Consider the following 18,848-nt stretch of genomic DNA (forward strand, 5'->3'; position numbering starts at 1 on the left):
GTTGTAGTTGTGTGTGTGTGTGCCTGTTTGTCTGTCTGTCTATAATTTTCAACACCTGTTTTGCCCTTTGATGGCTTCTGGGAGAATGGGAATGTTGGGAAAGGATATCTAAAGGAGAAAAGAGAAAGCAGGAGAAAAAGAGACAATATATTTCTCTACCATGGACATGGGAAATTTTCACGGGGATGGAAATAGCCCTTTATACTCAGGATCCTGAGACCTATGCTTTACTCCCAGTCTTTGGGAGTAATCCAATTTATTTTTGAACTTCTGGTTCTGGGAGTCACTATGGTATGGAATCTATTTATCTGTCTCACCTGTTACCCTTCTGTGACACCCAGAAATCCCCAGGTAGGGACCAGAGACATAGGCCAACTATCTGAAAGAAAAGGCACATTTCTAAAGAGTAAGAAAACTCTTGACCTGCTTACTTTTAAAATTCTGGTTTCCATGACAACTTGATGCAGAAAAGAAAATGGCCCTCTCCTCTACACACCATTGTTTAACTTTTAGTTGTTGCAGCAACTGAGTAGAGCACAATCAGCCAGCCTCTATTGGGGCCTTTTTTCTTTCTCAGTCACACTTTTGTGGGGCCTCCTTCATGCCAACATTACTTTGTCTTCTGTTCTAGAAGTTCGTGTGAAAAAAGGATGGGTAAAATGTCATCTATTGTTACGAAAACTTGGAGTTATATAAATGGGAACAATCAGTGACAACTTAACAAAGAAGATTGGGGGAAAAATCTCTTAATTGCTTATTCCCTTCTAAAATACAATAGAATCTCACTCTTTCACTCAATATATGGGATATGAGTTGTTATTTTATTTTTCTAAGTGATGAGTCAAACTCGTTTGGCAAAATGTATGACTTGTAGACCCAGGAAACTGGTTGGGCAATATGTCTTAGTGGAGTGAGTTTCAGTTTTGTTTTCTTGGCAAAGATACTGGAATGAGTGGCCGATTTCTTCTCCAGCTCATTTGACTGATGAAGAAAATGAAGCAAACAGATTAAGTGACTTACTCAGGGTCATATAACCAGTAAGCATCTAAAACTGGATTTGAATTCAGGCTTTCCTGTCTCCAGAAACAGCACTGAGTCACATAGTTGCCTCTTCAGTTAGCATAGGTTAGTCTTAAAAAAAATCCCAGTGAATAACTTTTGTAATTCTTTTTTTTTGCAAGGCAATGGAGTTAAGTGACTTGCCTAAGATCATACAGTTAAGTACATATTAAGTATCTGAGGCAGGATTTGAACTCAAGTCCTCCTGACTCCAAGGCCAGTGCTCTACCCACTGTGTCACCTAGTTACTCCAACTCAGAGAGATTCTAAAGGATTTTTAGATTATGTACTTTATGTTGCTTCCTGGATGCAGGTAGACTTTGAGAATTTTTAGTCTTTCATTGTTTCCATTAATCTTTCTTTTTTTTGCAAGGCAAATGGGGTTAAGTGGCTTGCCCAAGGCCACACAGCTAGGTAATTATTAAGTGTCTGAGACCAGATTTGAACTCAGGTACTCCAGACTTAAGGGCCAGTGCTCTATCCACTGCACCACCTAGCTGCCCCTTCATTAGTCTTTTCTAGTTTTATAAACAGAGAATCAAAAACACACCTATCAACTGGAAACTCTGACAATTGAAAGAAATCATAGTGATAGCACACTTTTAAATGTTTACTCAAATCCTCACTTAACAATTCAGTCATTTCTTTTTGCCTGAATTTCTTTTTAGTCTTGTGTCTGTGATATCATCCTAAATCACGGTTCATGTGTAGAATCTGAATCTGGAGTCCATGGACACACTCCTGCTTCATGGATAGATTTCAAAAAGTTTGTGAACTTGGAGGAGAAATATAAATTACATTTTTATTTTCATTCACTTAAACTGAAAAGTTTAGCATTTTCTTCAATTAATTAAAAAAATATTGTTCTTAGAAGGCATATATATGTTTTATCAGATTAGCAGAGGAGTCCATCACTCCAAGAAAGTGAAGAATCCCTGATCTATAATAATTACCTTTCATCATTTAATAATGATGGAAGCATATTGGGTATTGTACCAGATATAGGCCACTTATCTTCTTTATGATCTTGGGCAAGTAATTTTCCCTTTGTAGGACTCAGTATCCTTAATTCTATAAAATGAAAGTATTGGATTAGATAACACCTAAGATCTCTTCTAACTCTAATCTGTGGTCCTATAGGGGAAATTCTGGATATGTTCACTCTGCTTATAATTTAAATTTGCCAATAAGGTAATGAAGAATGAATGAATGGTAAAGTATGAGTGATAAACTAATTTTTTCTTTTTTTTTTAAACTTTTTATTATGCCTTGTTTATGTCATCTTAGTTTCCCCCTAGTATCCTTTCCTCTCTCATATAGCCATCCTATATAATAAATAGTACTTTTCATAAAAAAAAGAAGGGGGAAAAGTTTAACTGATTAATAGGTTGAAAAGTCTGAAAATAGGTACAATATGCAACACCTCTAAACCTCTCATTTTTACAAAAGTGTGGGTTGAGAATGTCTTCTCATATCTCTTCTTTGGAGAGCCATACTTGTTTATAATTTTGCAACATTCACTTTTGATTTTCTTTTGAGTTGTGTGTGTGTGTGTGTGTGTGTGTGTGTGTATGTATGTTAGTCTTTCTATTTACATAGTTTTCTTGACTTCCATATATAGTTTTCTTGGCTGCTTACTTTACTCTGCATTAGTTAATACATGTCTTTCCATGCTTCTCTGTATTCATTGCATTTTATTATTTTACAGTAATATTCCATTGCATTCATGTACTAGTGTTTGTGTAGCCATGCCCAGTGGGCATCCACTTTGATTCCTTCTGATAACAAAAGATTCTGCTATAAATATTTTGATATGCATAGGTACCAATATTAATTTACATTTCTTTCCTGGCATGAAGAGCCATAAATGGGGAATCATACTATCTTTTATCTCACAGGGTTATGGTGAGGATCAAATGAGGCAATATTTATAAACTGCTTAGTTTTAGTAAGGCTTCTCATAGACTTGTTTCTCTTCCCTTTCCTCTCCTCTCACTAATCCCCTCTTTGGCTGCAAAAATGATTAGAAATTTCCCTGATTTGGGCTGATACTTGGTGTGACTGCTCCTCACAGCCCAGAAGGTAGGAAGGAATGTTTGGAGTTCTGTTAGGCCAAGGACAGCAAGGCAAAGTTTATGTACAAAGAGTACCCTGGAATCGTTCACGTCCGTGCAGAGCAGACAGGCAATAGATTTCAAAACAGGCTGGCTCTTCCAAAAGACCCCACACAGCGAACTTCATAGCACTCCACAAATCTCCCCCAGAGAAAGATGGAAAGCTTGTTTGAGTCTTCCAGGATGTAAACCTGTGGTTCCGCCAAGCCTAACCAGATGCTGGAATAGAACCTGAGTAGTCATCCTGATGCCCAGGGCCACCAAGTCACCCTTCCAGTTGGGCAGCTCAGAGAAAGCAGCCAAAGGCAAAAACAACATAATACCCAAAGCTCAAATAAATGATGTCTGTGCATTGAAAAGGATCACTGCACACCGCCGGACTGAGGCCTCTTATTTATTTAATGCTCTCCAAGCCAGCAACAGAAATAATTGCCTACATGGTCAGGGCAGGAAATCCTGACAGAGGGAACTGAACACGGTAGCTCTGCATTTTTTTTTCCTTCAAGCATATTTTAAGGAAAGAATGTGGTATTTAGTTAACACCAGTCCCAAGAGAAATATCTGTCATTTTGTAGCTGAAGATTAGTGTCTATCAGCAGTGTAATCCCTCAATTTGGTGACATAAAAAGATATTTCTGTTTCATGGACACTCAGGTCTCATTTTGACAGGGTTTCCCCTTTGGGAATAGTACTGTCTGTCTCCAGACCTGTTACTAGACCGTTTTCTTCAGAATAAATATTTAGATGTTGGCAATGAGATGCCAAAGAGGACAAAACTGTTTCATTTTGAGCCTGAAATTTTTAACCAGCAGTTTATGAATTGCATTCAATGATTAGAAATGACATAGGAAGACCTGCTTAGGTGAGACTCAGAACTCCAACAATTCACAGTGGGTCATGGTTTGTAAAACAGACCTCCTTAAAAATGTGTGTTATTTTCAAAGGCACTCCTTAAAAATGTGTGTTATTTTCAAAGGCACTTTCTTTTGGATTCTATTATAGTTTTGAAAATGTTTTCATGTTTTCTTTTGCCTTTTTCTTCTTTTTATTCCCACAGCCATATTCTTAGAGACGTTTGAGTGGCACAATTCTTCCTTAATCCATACTCAAACAATGCCCCTCCACCAAATTTCTAATCATTCAATCACTTCTTAGTGCCCCTTAAATTCAATGAACCTCTTATTTTGTTCTCTTCACTAGCTTTTCCTTTAGAATTCTGAAGGCTGTCTTGCTGCTCTTCTGTGCTACTCTGCTTCTCAGATTGCTTATTTATGCTTACAACCATCTTTCATGGTTTTAATTAGTCCTTCATGACTTGCTTTGAAGTTCATTCTTTCCTTTCCTTTTTGACACCTTTTGAATTCAGGTTCTTTCCTCAACAGCTCCCTCCCAAGTATTTCCTTCTCTTCAGTTCTTATTGTCTTCTTGGCTCTTAGATGTTCTCCCTCTTCTTTTCCTTCTCTTTGCATTTCATAAAGGACATTTTCCTCTGAAAACAGCCAACCCAATTCCTTTCCTCTGTGGGAGCCATCTTTTCCCTGCTGCTTTGTTACTGCACCTGTTGTTCATTCTGTTCTTTAGTTCATTTTGTTCCTTAGTGTTTTTTTATATACCTACCACCCCCTGAAATCTATCTTTCCCATTGCTCTCTTCTTCTTGAAATCACCTCCTCTTATAGCCCCACACCTCCCTTTGGGTCTCAAGAAACTTCCCTGGAGTATTGTGGACAGATGCTGCTAACTCAGTTGTTCTTGTTTTTATTCCTAACTTTGGAAAATGGTCAAGATATGACAAGTTTCCTATTATTGTGAAGCAATCTTAAGCAGCTTGTGTGGATGCCCTTCTTTGATATGGAGGCACAGTGGATAAAATTTGGGATCTGGACTTAGGAAGACCTATGTTCAAATTCTGCCCCAGATATTTCTAGATCTGTGGGGAAAAATAGGGATGACATTAGCCCCTCTCTAATAGGAATGTTTGTGAGGAAATAATTGAAATAACATAAAACAACTTGCACATTTTAAGGTAATAATAAATGCCAACTATTATTGTTATTATCATCTGTAAGTAGGAATTCTTAGGACAAATATAATGTGGTGACTGGTGATTGGGGAGGCAGTTTGATCACAGATACAAACAGAGAAAAGAGGTTCATTTCCCAGAAGTCTGTTCCTTATCACTAGTGTAATGGGGTGATGGAGAAAGAGTTACCATAATAATATAGTTCTAGGGTTGACAACTGACATGGGGAGGAAGTATACCCTCCCAAAGAGGAAACTTTGCTTCTCTCAGAATTTTGCACCTAGGAGAAAGGCTTTCCTCATGCTGGTTACAATTATGTATTGACCCTACTCTTTACAGGAGATAATACTATTTTGTCTTTCAAATTAGAAAATTGTTCTTAACTTGCATGTGGTAGTAACAGTTGATGGTTCTTGTATCTCTGCCTCTAGAGTGTTATGGTTGTCCCATACCAGCAAAAACCCTAAGTGAAAAATACTTGACATTTGGCGAGCTGGTCCTCCTTTGCAACAGATTGATGTCACACTTGTATCCTCCATTCCCAATTCCAAATTAGTCTTCCATTTTTGCTGGGAATACTTATGTCTTACAATGTTTTCTAATGCTATAATTTCCTTATTGAAGAGAATTAAATTTAGACTTAGTATACATAATGAAATTACTTACACATTTTAGTAAACCCTAGCCTTTTTTTATCTTGTGATATTTTAGATCTAAGTTAGTTTAATTTTTATGTTGATCTGAAACTCATATGAAATTCTTTACTCCCAGGAATTTAAATAGTCCCTTGGATTCATTCCATTTGAATTGACAATCAGGTCCCCTGTGTAGAGCTTTTCTACATATCTTCCCTTGAAAATATTTTCCCATCATTCCCCTTCCCTCATAGAAAATAGATATGTTCTCTTATCTCTTCTTTAGTCAATACAGAAGGGAAAGTAGACAGGTGAAATCTGGAATCATAGAATTTTAGAGTTGGAAGTGTCACTGGAGGCTTTCAAGTCCACTTTCCTCAGCTTATCAATAAAGAAAAGGAAGTCCCAGGAAGTTAACTTGTCTTAGATCTAACAACTAGCCAGTGGCAGAGTTAGGAATAGCCATATGTCCTTATGTCTTCCAGATCCCAGGGATACTTATACTGCACAATGCTGCCTTCTTAGGTTTTAATTTCACATTTCTCCTCCTCAATCTAGTTCTACCAAGTCATCCACTTGTTATTGCTGATTTAAAAAAATACTTATTTTTTCTGAACTTAAGAAATAAAACAAAGATTTCTATAGCATAGTAGAATGGGGGGGATGGCAATTTCAAATGGTTGCAAATTTATTATGAATATATTTTAAATAAATACTAAAGTTATCATATAGCTTTTTTGCTCCCCTTTTTCTTCCTTCCCCCCGCCAGTTTAGAGATGGTTGCTATTAGACTCAAATCTATATATAATATGTAAAAAGATTCTATACATCTACTTAGTTCAGTCTCTGAATGCAGATAGCATCTTCCTTCAAAGGTCCTTTGCTATTGCTTATTTAAAACATTCTATCTCTGCTTTGCCCCTAGCTATTTCTTCTACCCCTCCCCCCCAATACCTGGAGTGCTTTCACTACAAACTGATACCTCTTGGATATCTCTGAGAATCCAAAGTTCCTTTCAACACTGAGCTCAAATGCCACTTCCTGCACAAGACCTTTTCCAGTCTCCTCCCATCATTAGTGTTTTCCCACTCCACCCCAGTTCCCAGCCATCAAAATCACTTATTTCTTTGTGTACCTATTGTTTTCCTTTAGTAGAATTTGAGGTCCTTGAAAGACAAATTATTATTATTATTATTATTGTTGTTGTTGTTGTTTTTAATATCCTCAGCCTCTGGCATATAGTTAGATGTTTAATAAATATTTTCTTGTTGAAGAATTTTCATCTACATTTGACAAGTGAGAAAATAAACTCAGATTGCTTAAGTGTTTGCCTATGCTCATACAAATAGCAAATGTTGGAGATAGGATTTGAATCAGTTTTCCCCACAGTTTTCCCCAGTAGGTCCATAATTCTAGCAATTTTGTAACCCTGTCTCTTTTAGACAAGCTAGTACTGTCTGAGAGCCTGCCCCTGGCTTCAACTACCTGACTGATCTCTGCTTCACCCATAGTCTTCCTTTTTTCCACTTTTGAAACAAGGTTCTTTCAATGAATATATGAGACAGAACTTGGAATAATACTTGTTTAATTATATTTGAATCTTCATGATCCCATTTGGGATTTTGCTATCCAAGATACTGGACTGATTTGTCATATCCTTCTCTAGCTTCTTTTACAGAGGAGGAGGAAATTGAGGCAAACAGGGTTATATGACTTGCCCAGAGTCACATAGTTAGTAAGGGCTTGAGGCCAGATTTGAATTTGGGAAACTGAATCTTCTTGATTCCAATCCTAGTGCTCTATTTATCTCTCAGAATTATACTTAGAAGCATTTTGATAGGCAATATGCTATTAAAATTTATTTTCCTAATAGAATGCTTCTCTTTTTTCCAACTACATATCAGTGTTAGGCCAGATTTTTTTTCATTTACTTCAACCAAAACAACATCAAAACTGATTGAATGAAGAAGTAGATATGAGACTCTAGCTATCTTCTATTAAGTCATATATTAATGAAATTTGCAAAAATATATAAAACCATATCACCTTTTTCACTATTTTTTATTCTGAAAAAGACACAATTTTTATTAAAAAAGTCATTATGTAATGGTTTATTATTATTTAAAATTATATAATGAATATTTTAAAACTTTTCAGTTTTGATTTTTAATGGGTAAACATAAATATAACACACAAAATAAAAGCTCTTTGATGACCTCAATATTTTTTAAGTTAGTAAAGGAATCTTGAATTATACACATAATAAACACCTCTCTTCACCTCTCCTCACTCCTTACTTCCCACATAATCAAAAACCATATTTGAACTCTTTTGAATTCATTTTAAGGGGAAGGAAGAAAAAGCAACAAGAAATAAAGGGACTATTTTCTCTGAGTTTAGGTAAGTATTAAATTGAAGTACTGTAGCTATAATTAAATACATTTTAAATGGTTCTGGTAAATTATTAAATGTTGAAGCTCACTGAACATTTCATTATCTTGGCTATAGTGTGACTGCTTAAGAACAAATGGCAGCCAGACCCTTCTGAGGAACTCAAAGGAGTCATATCATACAGGAACTAGAATTCCCCTCTGTTCAGCTGGCTGTTTATGAGTGCTTTGAGGGCAGAATGAGTTTGTAAGTGGAGGATTTGGTGTATCTTAGATGAGTTGTAATTGTTCAATAGACAGGGAACCATTAAGGAAAATTCCCTTTTCAGGAAGTATAGCAGAGTTTTGAATGAAGGTTCAGAATAGACAATGCCATATCTGTTGGTACTCGTCTCAGACACCTATGGAATAAATTGTAGATTATTACCCTTCATCCCAGAAAAATATAATAATAATAACTAATATGTGCTATTGTGTTATTATAGGTACAATTATGTATTTATTTAGCATTTTAAAGTTTGCAAGACATTTTAGTTCACTATATTTGAACAAACCTACAAAATCAATACTATGGGTATTATTATCCACATTTTGAAAAGTAGGAAATTGAGGTTCAGAGAGGTAAAAGGTACTTTCCAGGATAACTCATCCAGTGTCAGATACTCCTGGGATTCAAATTCAGGCATTCCTGATTCCAAGTCCTCTATGCTGTCTACATAGCTTCCTGAAGGGCAGAAATCATATTGATTTTCCTTTCCTAACAATCAATTCAGTACCCTTTTCACAGTATATTCTTTTTTTTCTTTTTCTTTTTTTAGTTTTTGCAAGGCAATGGGGTTAAGTGGCTTGCCCAAGACCACACAGCTAGGTAATTATTAAGTGTCTGAGACTGGATTTGAAATCAGGTACTCCTGACTCCAGGGCTGGTGCTCTATCCGCTACGCCACCTAGTTGCCCCTTTCACAGTATATTCTTAATAAATATTTTCTGCATGGAATAATTTAAATATTTTAATTATTTGCTTCTAATTTACTGAAACTTTTTTCATGAATTTGCTCCTTTTTCATTGGGTCAAATGAATAATCATTGAAAAAGTGATTATGTTCAGACATGTTGCCAAATTAAAGATAAACTGGCCATTCTCTTTTGGGGACAAGGAAGAGGCCTTCTATTATCTAACTCCCATCCTGTATAGAAGCTCCTAAGAAGCTGAACTCCTCTTGTCTTCATATCTAACTTATTCTATTTGCAAGCCCCCAAACAGTGAAGTATACATATTTTTTGCATTAGGGTTTTGGTTTAACTGTTACACCCTTACTACCCACAAAATACACAAAATTCAAGTTAACAAATAGACTTGCCCCAAAGTCTACACAATGTCTGCCACAAGTATGCAGCAAGGAACTCTGTGAGCTGGACTTTCTGGTGTTCAGAGATACTGTTGCTAACTATGGGAAAATAATTTGTCCTTTCAGTCACACACACACACACACACACACACACACACACAACACACACACATCAGAGTGGTTCAAATGTGGTTTTAGGCAGCTATAAAATTGGTTTTCATCTGTTTCTGCCCTAGCTTTATACTCCTGTATTTGAGTTCCTATTTACCTTAGCCTTAGTGTTACATTCCTAGGACACTGTTGCCCATGTGTGCAAGGAATTTGACCAGCTGTGTCTTGCTGGGACAACAAACCCTGGGGCTAAGAGGTAGGTACCTTTTTTTTGTGCACCTTGAAACAAGGACCTTATTTCCACTGTGTAACCACTGTATTAACTTGATAATCCTGATTTCATTCATGCCAGAAATAGCACCTTATGAGGTTTGTGTTTTGCCTGGGGAGTTAGATTGAATCACCTGACAATGTATGGCATTTGGGCTGGGCCTCCAACACCTGGAAAGCTTAGCCCATGTGGTCTAGGGCCCAAACTAGAATCCCTGAGGTTATATGGGTCCTACAATTTACAGCATGTTACTGTTTTGGTACAGCACTAGAGTGTTTGTAAGATATATCTAAAAGTAATGGTGAGATTAATTAATAAGTCAAGGTTCCCTTCCACCATGCTCTCCTTACCTACTGTAAGAGGATAAAAGGGTAATGGAAGTTCCTTGGCTTGATCCCTGTCACATAGATCCTATGAATGGCATAATAGAAGAATGTGGCTGTAGTTCAAAAATACTCATGTTAAAACCTTTAGGGATACACAATCAGGCTTTTTTTTTTTTTTTTGCAAGGCAATGGGATTAAGTGACCTGCCCAAGATCACACAGCTAGGCAATCACTAAATGTCTGAGGCCAGACCTGAACTCAGGTACTTCTGACTCCAGGGCTAGTGCTCTATCCACTGTGCTACCCAGCTGCCCCCACAATCAGGCATTTTTGAAATGTCTCCTTTCTTTTGCAATTAAAGAATGATCCATGAGATACCATGCATAAAGTATGAGTATAGCAACTGATTTTTCTCCATGACAGAGTAAATCTGGGTTAAAAGTAAATCTAAAAGGAAGAAAAGGACATTTCTTCTTGTTTCTACAACTAGGGTATGTGACTTATCTTGCACAAAATGAGAAATATATAGACTTGTTCAATATTTTAAAGGATGTCCTGTGAAGAGTACTTTTCTAAGTCTAAGCTATATACTATATCATACACTATACTCTTCCATACTTGGAATTTCTATTTTCTTTTTCTCTTTGTACACTACATTTCTGTATATCATTTAAAATCAACTTAAATATATCTCCTTTGTGGTCTTAATAGGTATTTCCTGTTATAAACAATATTTCTACCAATAGACATCATTAGCCCTTTACTTCCATTGTTTCTAGCATACCTGTTGTGTAGTTCTATTGGAGAATTTGAAGAATTTGAAGAAACCTACCTACCTACCTACCTACCTAACTACCTACCTACCTATTTCCCTCCCAAGCTCTTTTCCTGCTACCTACCTGTAAATATTCCTTCCATTGAAATAGATCAGATCACAGAATTTCCAAGCATTTTCATCCCATGAAACTCTTATCCATGCCTTCCCAGCTTCATTTGTTCCCTCAGTGAAGTTAATCATTCATGAGTTGTGAAGAAGCCTTTGGGAGTGGCTTTCAGCCCTATGGGCAAAATAGAAGATTCCCCCGATATTGCTTTAACCTACAAAGCAAATTTCAGATCAGTAGTCTCTGTCTTTAAGTTGGTGTCTGGGAGTAAACCTGGATAATATGCACATATGGGCAAGGAGTACCAATGTAAAAGAAAGCAAGACATGAGAATGTATTTTTTTCTCAGATTGTGAAATGTCCCTACTTTGCACCAGAATGAGGATCTATGACTGAAGACTACTTGCAGTTTTTCCACATCAAAACTCCATTTATCTTGCCCACTCTTGTTCCATCCAAACTAGGGTCTAGGTAGATGATACAGCTTTTGAAGAGCTTTAAGCCTACATAGAAATATTAGCTGTATACTCTCAAAAAAAAAGTCCCATATAGCAGAAATGAGGTGCAATTGATTCACAATAAGCAAGATGGCATGCTTTAAAACCAATGAAAATTTGGACAAGTTACTTCTCTGCTCACTGTGCTTTCAATATAAATATTTCTTTGCTACTCAAAAAAAAAGAATGATAGAACTTAGTCAAAGCTGATCTATCCATGGTACTGAAGTTCTTTGGTTCTTTTGATCATTATATGCCCTACTTGAGCTGTTCTCTCATTATATTACTGTCACACTTTCATTTTCAGTCATACATAGCCTTGCTTTTATCTTCTACTGCTCTTCATATGAAAATTATCATTGGCAACATTCTATAGCTCGCCTACACATTGCATACCATATTCTTTGGAACTCTTGTAATATTTTTTGGAGTGTCACTTAAAACATGCCATGTGTAGGACCTTGTGATTCTTTTCTTGAAAAAAAAAGGATGCATGATATATAGATAGTTGGTTTCTGAATATAATAAAAACTCTTGGACCTCTTTCATTTTTTGGTTTCAAATCATGTTTTCCAACATCTTATATGTCTTCCTTTATAGTGAAGTCACTGAATATCATGGTATGTATGTTGATTTTCTTTGAAAGACCTTTTCATGTTGTTTATAGGGCCTACTTTTGAATATTCCATGCACAAATTGTAATGTCTTTTCAATGATCTTTGCAAAGCAGGATGACCCCAATAGAGTGTAATCTTCTTTCAGGTAGAGATAGTTTCATTTTTGTACTTTTGATTTTCAGTACCTGATCAGTGCAAAGTATCAAGCATTTCTTCAAATGACTGATGTTAAATCATGCTACCCATTTCTTAAGAAAGAAGAGGTGGGTTCATTGGTAGGGATGGTTTCATTTTTGCATTTTTGATTTTCAGGCATCTAGCAAAGTGCCTGGCAAGTAATAGATACTTTTTACCTTTTATTATTACCTTTGATACATGATGAAACCAAACTCTGCAACTTCCTTATCTGACTCTTTGAAATGAACTTAAAAGAAACTATTCTCTTTAGGTTCAGCTTCTTCATTTATTTTGGCTTTATTTATGATGAATATATCATCAATATAGCTGTGACTCAGTCACTCAAGTATTATATCATTTTCTTGGTAATTGGACAAAAGTCAAGCATTAAAAGGTATCAATAGGGAGTGGCTAAGTAGAGTAGTGAATAGAGGACTGGCCCTGGAGTCAAGAGTACCTGAGTTCAAATCTGTCCTTCAGACACTTAATAATTACCTAGCTGTGTGGCCTTGGGCAAGCCACTTAACCCATTTGCCTAGCTAAAAAAAACCCAAAAAACCCCCCCAAAGGTACCAATAATTAAATCAATGTTTGTAGATGGTCCAAGGACAGTGATTCTTTGAACTTTCCACCCTGAAATTTTGACTGTCTATTATGCTTTATTATATAGTCTAATAATTTATCATTTTATATTAAAGCTATTTATATAAATTAGTTTATATTTATATTACCATATGCTTCATTAAGGAAAGACCATACTTCATGTAAGCATTTCATCTCTTCTAACACCTTAACAGAGAACCCTTCACATGGTAAAAAGAATCATAAATATTTGTTTTACTGATTCAAATTTTTAACTTGGAAAAAATCTAATGGAGTTGTCGAATCACCACCATTTTCTGATTATGGTATTCCTTCAAATTTTGTTTATTTCCTTTTTGATTTCTGATCTCAGAGGGCTTGGAGATCACAATGGTATTGTTATGCCTTGCACTATGTGGCTGGAAGACCTTAGTGATATGTGATTTAACAAAGATACTGAAAAAAGTAATCTTACATCAAAAATTATTTATGAGGTTGCAATGGCTGATTAAAGTAGTAATTGCTATTGAAGGAAAAGTTGTAGATAACTATACTAAGTCTTGAGCAGCTACAAGATAAAATGGATCAGTGGTGAACAGCGCTGGCATTCAAAAGTCCAGAGCGGGAATGAGGCTTAGGTAAGAGCAGAAGCTAAATCTTAGCATTGATCAATTTGGAGGATTCAACCTAAACACAGTAAATTGTAGTCTGGATAGGGAAGCTGGGAGAGATATGTCAAAAGTTAAAATAGAAAGGAGCCATCCATTAAATAGTACAATAAGGATATAACTATAGATCCCAAGCTGATCTATCCCCTGCCTTGGTTGTGTGGTTTTTATATAAAGCCTGGAATATGTAACTTGTTCCTCAAAATGAGAGGTCTTTTAAGATCTTTGTGAAAGAATTATGAGGATTCACTAGAGAACCTTAACCTCTGCTGCTAACAATGCATACTCAATGCAGGGGTCATCAGATATATTTCTTTCCCCTTCTAAAATAATCTTTTTTCTCAATCTCCCCCACTCTCAAGTATTCTCCAATCCCTATAAATGAAAGTGTTTAAGAGTTTTTGAAACTCTTACTGCTATTTCTTTGCTTTCCATCTTTGTCATCATCAACATATCTTCATTGTACACCTAAGGGTATTTAGAAAATACTCTGTAGAGTGTTGCTCAACTTGTGGATTATTTCAACCTAACTAATGTTATGATTCGATGTTCAGCTTTTGGTCTTGCTGTGGTTTTCATGATGGGGTATTCTTGTCGGTTTCCCTAATTAATTGGTTTAATGTGCTTTTTGCTTTGCCAACGTCCTGGCTGCTTACACTGATAACTGCATGCGTGGTGAGCTCTCAATAGAATCTACTGTCATTAGTTTCAATATTCTGGGCCTGTTGCCAGTTCATGATGGCTATAATACCATTTGAACCTGACAGTGAAATATTTTAAAGTGAAATACACCAATCTCTCTTGGGAAAAAAGTCTGCTTATTTTAGTGGCTCCAAATGGGTAATAACTTAGACAGCAACATTGATAAAGTACAGGGGTTTCTTTATAATTCTTTGGTTAGACAATAGGACAAACATTAAAGTTATTGGATGACTGTAGAATCCTAGGTCTTTGTTACATATTATATGTTTTATGGAACATAATATTACCACAAAGCAAACTAAATACCCTTTCTAGATCTTTTCCACAGAGAGGATATAGTCTAAATAGAATTAAGACTAACTTTTTAGTTTTTTTGAGAAAGATATTGAGTGGGAAGTCTTTGTGACTTTCTGAAGTTTTAGGATTACCATTTTAGATTAAAGATATAAAATGGAATACAAATTAGTCAGAACTATGGTCAATGTCAAAATTTGGAGGGAAATGAAGAATTGTCATGGATAAGAATGATTAGATTTACAGGGAGCTGGATTTGGGTTTAATGTAAAGAAAAACTACTAATAATGAAACCTACTAAAAAGGGGAACAGGTTGCCTGGGGGAGACAATGGTCTCTCAATGAATATCTTCAAGCAAAGACTGGAGGATAATTTGCCAGGTGGATTTTAGAGGAAGTGTTTCTTGGCCTGAATTCTCTCTTAACTGACATTTTGTTGTTCTGTTTATGATGCAGTAGTGAAAGAAGTCTAATCCTGAGCTCCAGATGAAGGATTGTAATTCTTCAACTCCAGATAAAGAAATTGAAAGATAATTAAAGAAAATGCAATCTTCTCAAGATGACACAGGCTGTTTTAGAGAAAATTTCTTTATTTGTGTGGGAGATTAAACCAGATGACTTGCAAAGACCCTTTGAATTCTGTGTTGCTATGCAAATTTGGTTGTCATTTTTCACTTTTACCCACTTTATTTTCCCACTAGTGAAATTCATTTCAATTGAACAATCATTAGTTTACATATCCCAGATAGAAAGATTACAGCATATTGGGACTTCCAGGGCAGAGCCAAGATGACAGCGTGAAGCTAACATGGAGCTTTTCCTTACCAAGACTAAATGAACCCTTTGCACAGGCACTAAAGCTACAGATCCCACCAAGAAAAGAGAAGATACAGAGAAGTTTTCAGTGGTAGAAATCATGAAGGATCTTCAGTGAAGGTCTGTCTCTTTGGGGGGGAAAGGGGAAGTAAAGTCCAATGAGGCTGGAGAATGGAAAAGTTAGTGGGAGGCTTTTGGTCACAGTGCAGTCCAGGTCTCAACAGCTTGACATTATAGGTCCTGGCAGCTAGATAGCAAGTCAGCAGGGAGGGTCCCAACCCAAACAAAGTCTGAACCCTGGGAACACCTGGGCAAAAGACAGGACTGGTTTGGGAACAAACCACTACAGAGTTAGAAACTGCATATAAAGGAGGAAATCCACCTCTGCAAAGGCAAGGCCTGGACTGCATATGCAACATCTTGCCACAGCAAGCCAGAGATCCGATTCCAGCCCTAGCATAAAATACTTGGATCTATACTCCCTATACTCCAGCTCAAACAATGAAGATGACAAAAAAAGTCAAAAGATTACTCACTATAGAATGCTACTTTGCAGAGAAAGATGATAACAATGCCATGTCAGAAGAAGAAATCAATGAAAAATTACTCACAGGGAAATATCAAAAGAATCTATGAATTGAACTCAAACCAAAAATTCATAGAAGAGCTTAAAAAAGAATCTAAAGGGGCAGCTAGGTGGCACAGTGGATAGAGCACCGGCCCTGGAGTCAGGTGTACCTGAGTTCAAATCTGGCCTCAGACACTTAATAATTACCTAGCTGTGTGGCCTTGGGCAAGCCACTTAACCCCATTGCCTTGCAAAAAAAAAAAAAAAGAATCTAAAAACCAAAAAAGAGAGGAAGAAGATGAATGGAAAAAAGAAATGTGAGACATGCAAGAAAATTATGAAAAATTGATCAAAGAAATCAACTCCTGATTGCGTGAGGGGAGCAGCGGATTGTTGCCGCCGCTCTCCAAGTGCTGCTTCAGGCCAGGATGGAGCAGTTGGCCGTGGCTTCGGGGGACGATGGGCCCGGACCCTCGGAGGCCGGCGGTCTGTCTGCTTCCCAGCGCCGGGCGGAGTTGAGGCGAAGGAAGCTGCTGATGAACTTGGAGCAGAGAATCAACCGCATCATGGGCTTCCAACGGAGCGGGAGCACCACGGAAGAAGACATGAACACAGAATCAAAGCAGCATGACACTGATAAGCTGAACTCCCTCCCTGTTCCTTCGGTTTCAAAGCGAGTGGTGCTGGGTGATTCAACTGGCACAGGAACAGTGGACCACCAGGGTGGCATTACAGAGATCAAGGGAACCCAACTTGTAGATCAAAAGGACTCTTTAATCAACCCACCTGAGGTTAGTAATGAAGTCCATATTTGCTCCATTTCTTACTTTGCAACTTGCATTCATGGGATTATCTAAATATTTCCCAATGAGTGAAAAGGTGAAGATGACTGTACTAACTGCTGCACTTTTATTGTCTGGAATATTAGCTGAAGTAATCAGTCGTTCCATGGATACCTACAGCAAAATGGGAGATGTTTTCACAGACCTTTGTGTCTACTTTTTCACTTTCATCCTCTTGCCATGAACTACTTATTTTGGGGGGCTCTGAAGTTCCATGAAGGCTATAGAATCCATAAGAGTATCTTATAAAGCCAATTTTCTGTCCTCTACTAGTCTAAGGGAAAGAAACCAGTTTATGCTTTCATAGCATTCTTATTTGCTAGGAGTTATAAAACCACTGGACTATGAATGGAATGACAGGATCCCCAGTTTAAAAGTTTTGCAGTTGTACTAGTCCTGATGTGAAGAATAGAGTCTTATTCATTTAGAAGGTGTGTCTACTGCTCTTGCCTACATTCCCATCAGGTTGTATTCTTTCTTTTTTTCTGGCGTATGAGAATTTAACTAAGGTCTTTCAGTTCTTTGCAGAACTGTTGAACACTGTTTTAGCCATACCTAAGAACTGCTTCTGGTATTTGTTTTTCCTTCTCTTAAAAATAAAGGAGTCCATCTAATACCTAAAATTAAATTAATTGTGTTTTCCAACCTTGTATACAGTGTAACATCCAGTAATTGAAGTAATCAAACATTAGACAATTTCCTCACTTTAATTTGTTGAAAACAATTTTTAATTTTCATTCTATCCTTTAATATTTTAAGTCCATTTGTACAAATAAAAAAAAGAAATCAACTCCTTTAAAAGTAAAAATAACCAACTGAAAAAAGAATGTAACTTTTCAAAAAAATAAAATTGACCAACCAGAAAAGGAAACACAAAAGCTCAGTGAAGAAAATAAAATCCTAAAAATTGGAATTGAACAAATAGAAAGCAATGAATCTATAATACTACAAGATACCATCAAATAAAAATAAAAAGGCTGAAAAAATTGAAGAAATCATAAATTATCTTTTAGGGAAAAACAAATGACTTGGAAAATAGATCCAGAAGAGATAATTTATGAATCATTGGACTACTAGAAAACTTAAATAAAAAAAAAGAACTTGGAAGACATCTTGCAGGAAATTATCAGGGAATACTGTCCAAATCTGCTAGAACAAAAGACAATATAGCCATTGAAAGAATACACTGAACTCCTTCAGAAAGAAATCCCAGGACAAAAACTCCAAGGGCCATTATAGCCAAATTCTAGAATACTCAAAGGAGAAAATACTGCAAACAGTAAAAAAGGAAACAATTTAAATACAGAGGAAACACAATCAGACTTACACAGGATTTATTAGCCTCAACAATGAAGGACCAGAGGACCTGGAAAAGCATATATCAGAGGACAAAGGACCTGGGATTATGACCAAGAATTTACTACTCTGAAAAATTCAGCATGTATTGTCAAGGGGGAAAATATGAATATTCAACAAAATAGAGGGCATCCAAAATTTCCTGACAAAAAGACCAGAACTGAACAGAGAATTCAATCCCCAAATACTTGATTTAAGAGATACATAAAAAGGTAAATGAAAAGGGAAAGGAAAAAACAAAACAAAACAAATGCTAGTTGAGACCATCAAATTGAATACAACCCTATAAGGGAAGATATAACACTTGTAAATCTTGAGAATTATATTTCTCTTAGAATACTTAAAGGGTTGAATATAATTGAAGAGAGATTAAACTTAGAGGATATGGGTATGATTGAGTCCTGTCTCTCCATCAAAGAGGACCAAGATGATATCACTATGTTTGAGACAAAAAGCCCTGATGAAAAGCAGAGATGTTTCCTCTAAATTTAAGTGTCTCAGCTTCCTTTGACTTACTCTAATTCTGCTTTGCTCACAAAGCACAACACTTTCTCTGATGAGGGCATCA

General features: G+C 36.4%; 1 pseudogene; it reads left to right on the plus strand.

Annotated features, from left to right (window-relative positions):
- Positions 1–16,510: 16,510 nt before the first annotated feature.
- LOC141522726 (guided entry of tail-anchored proteins factor CAMLG pseudogene) lies at positions 16,511–16,939 on the plus strand (annotated as a pseudogene).
- Positions 16,940–18,848: the final 1,909 nt, after the last annotated feature.

The sequence above is a fragment of the Macrotis lagotis genome, chromosome 4 (assembly GCF_037893015.1).
Source record: "Macrotis lagotis isolate mMagLag1 chromosome 4, bilby.v1.9.chrom.fasta, whole genome shotgun sequence".
NCBI classification, from domain to species: Eukaryota; Metazoa; Chordata; class Mammalia; order Peramelemorphia; family Peramelidae; genus Macrotis; species Macrotis lagotis.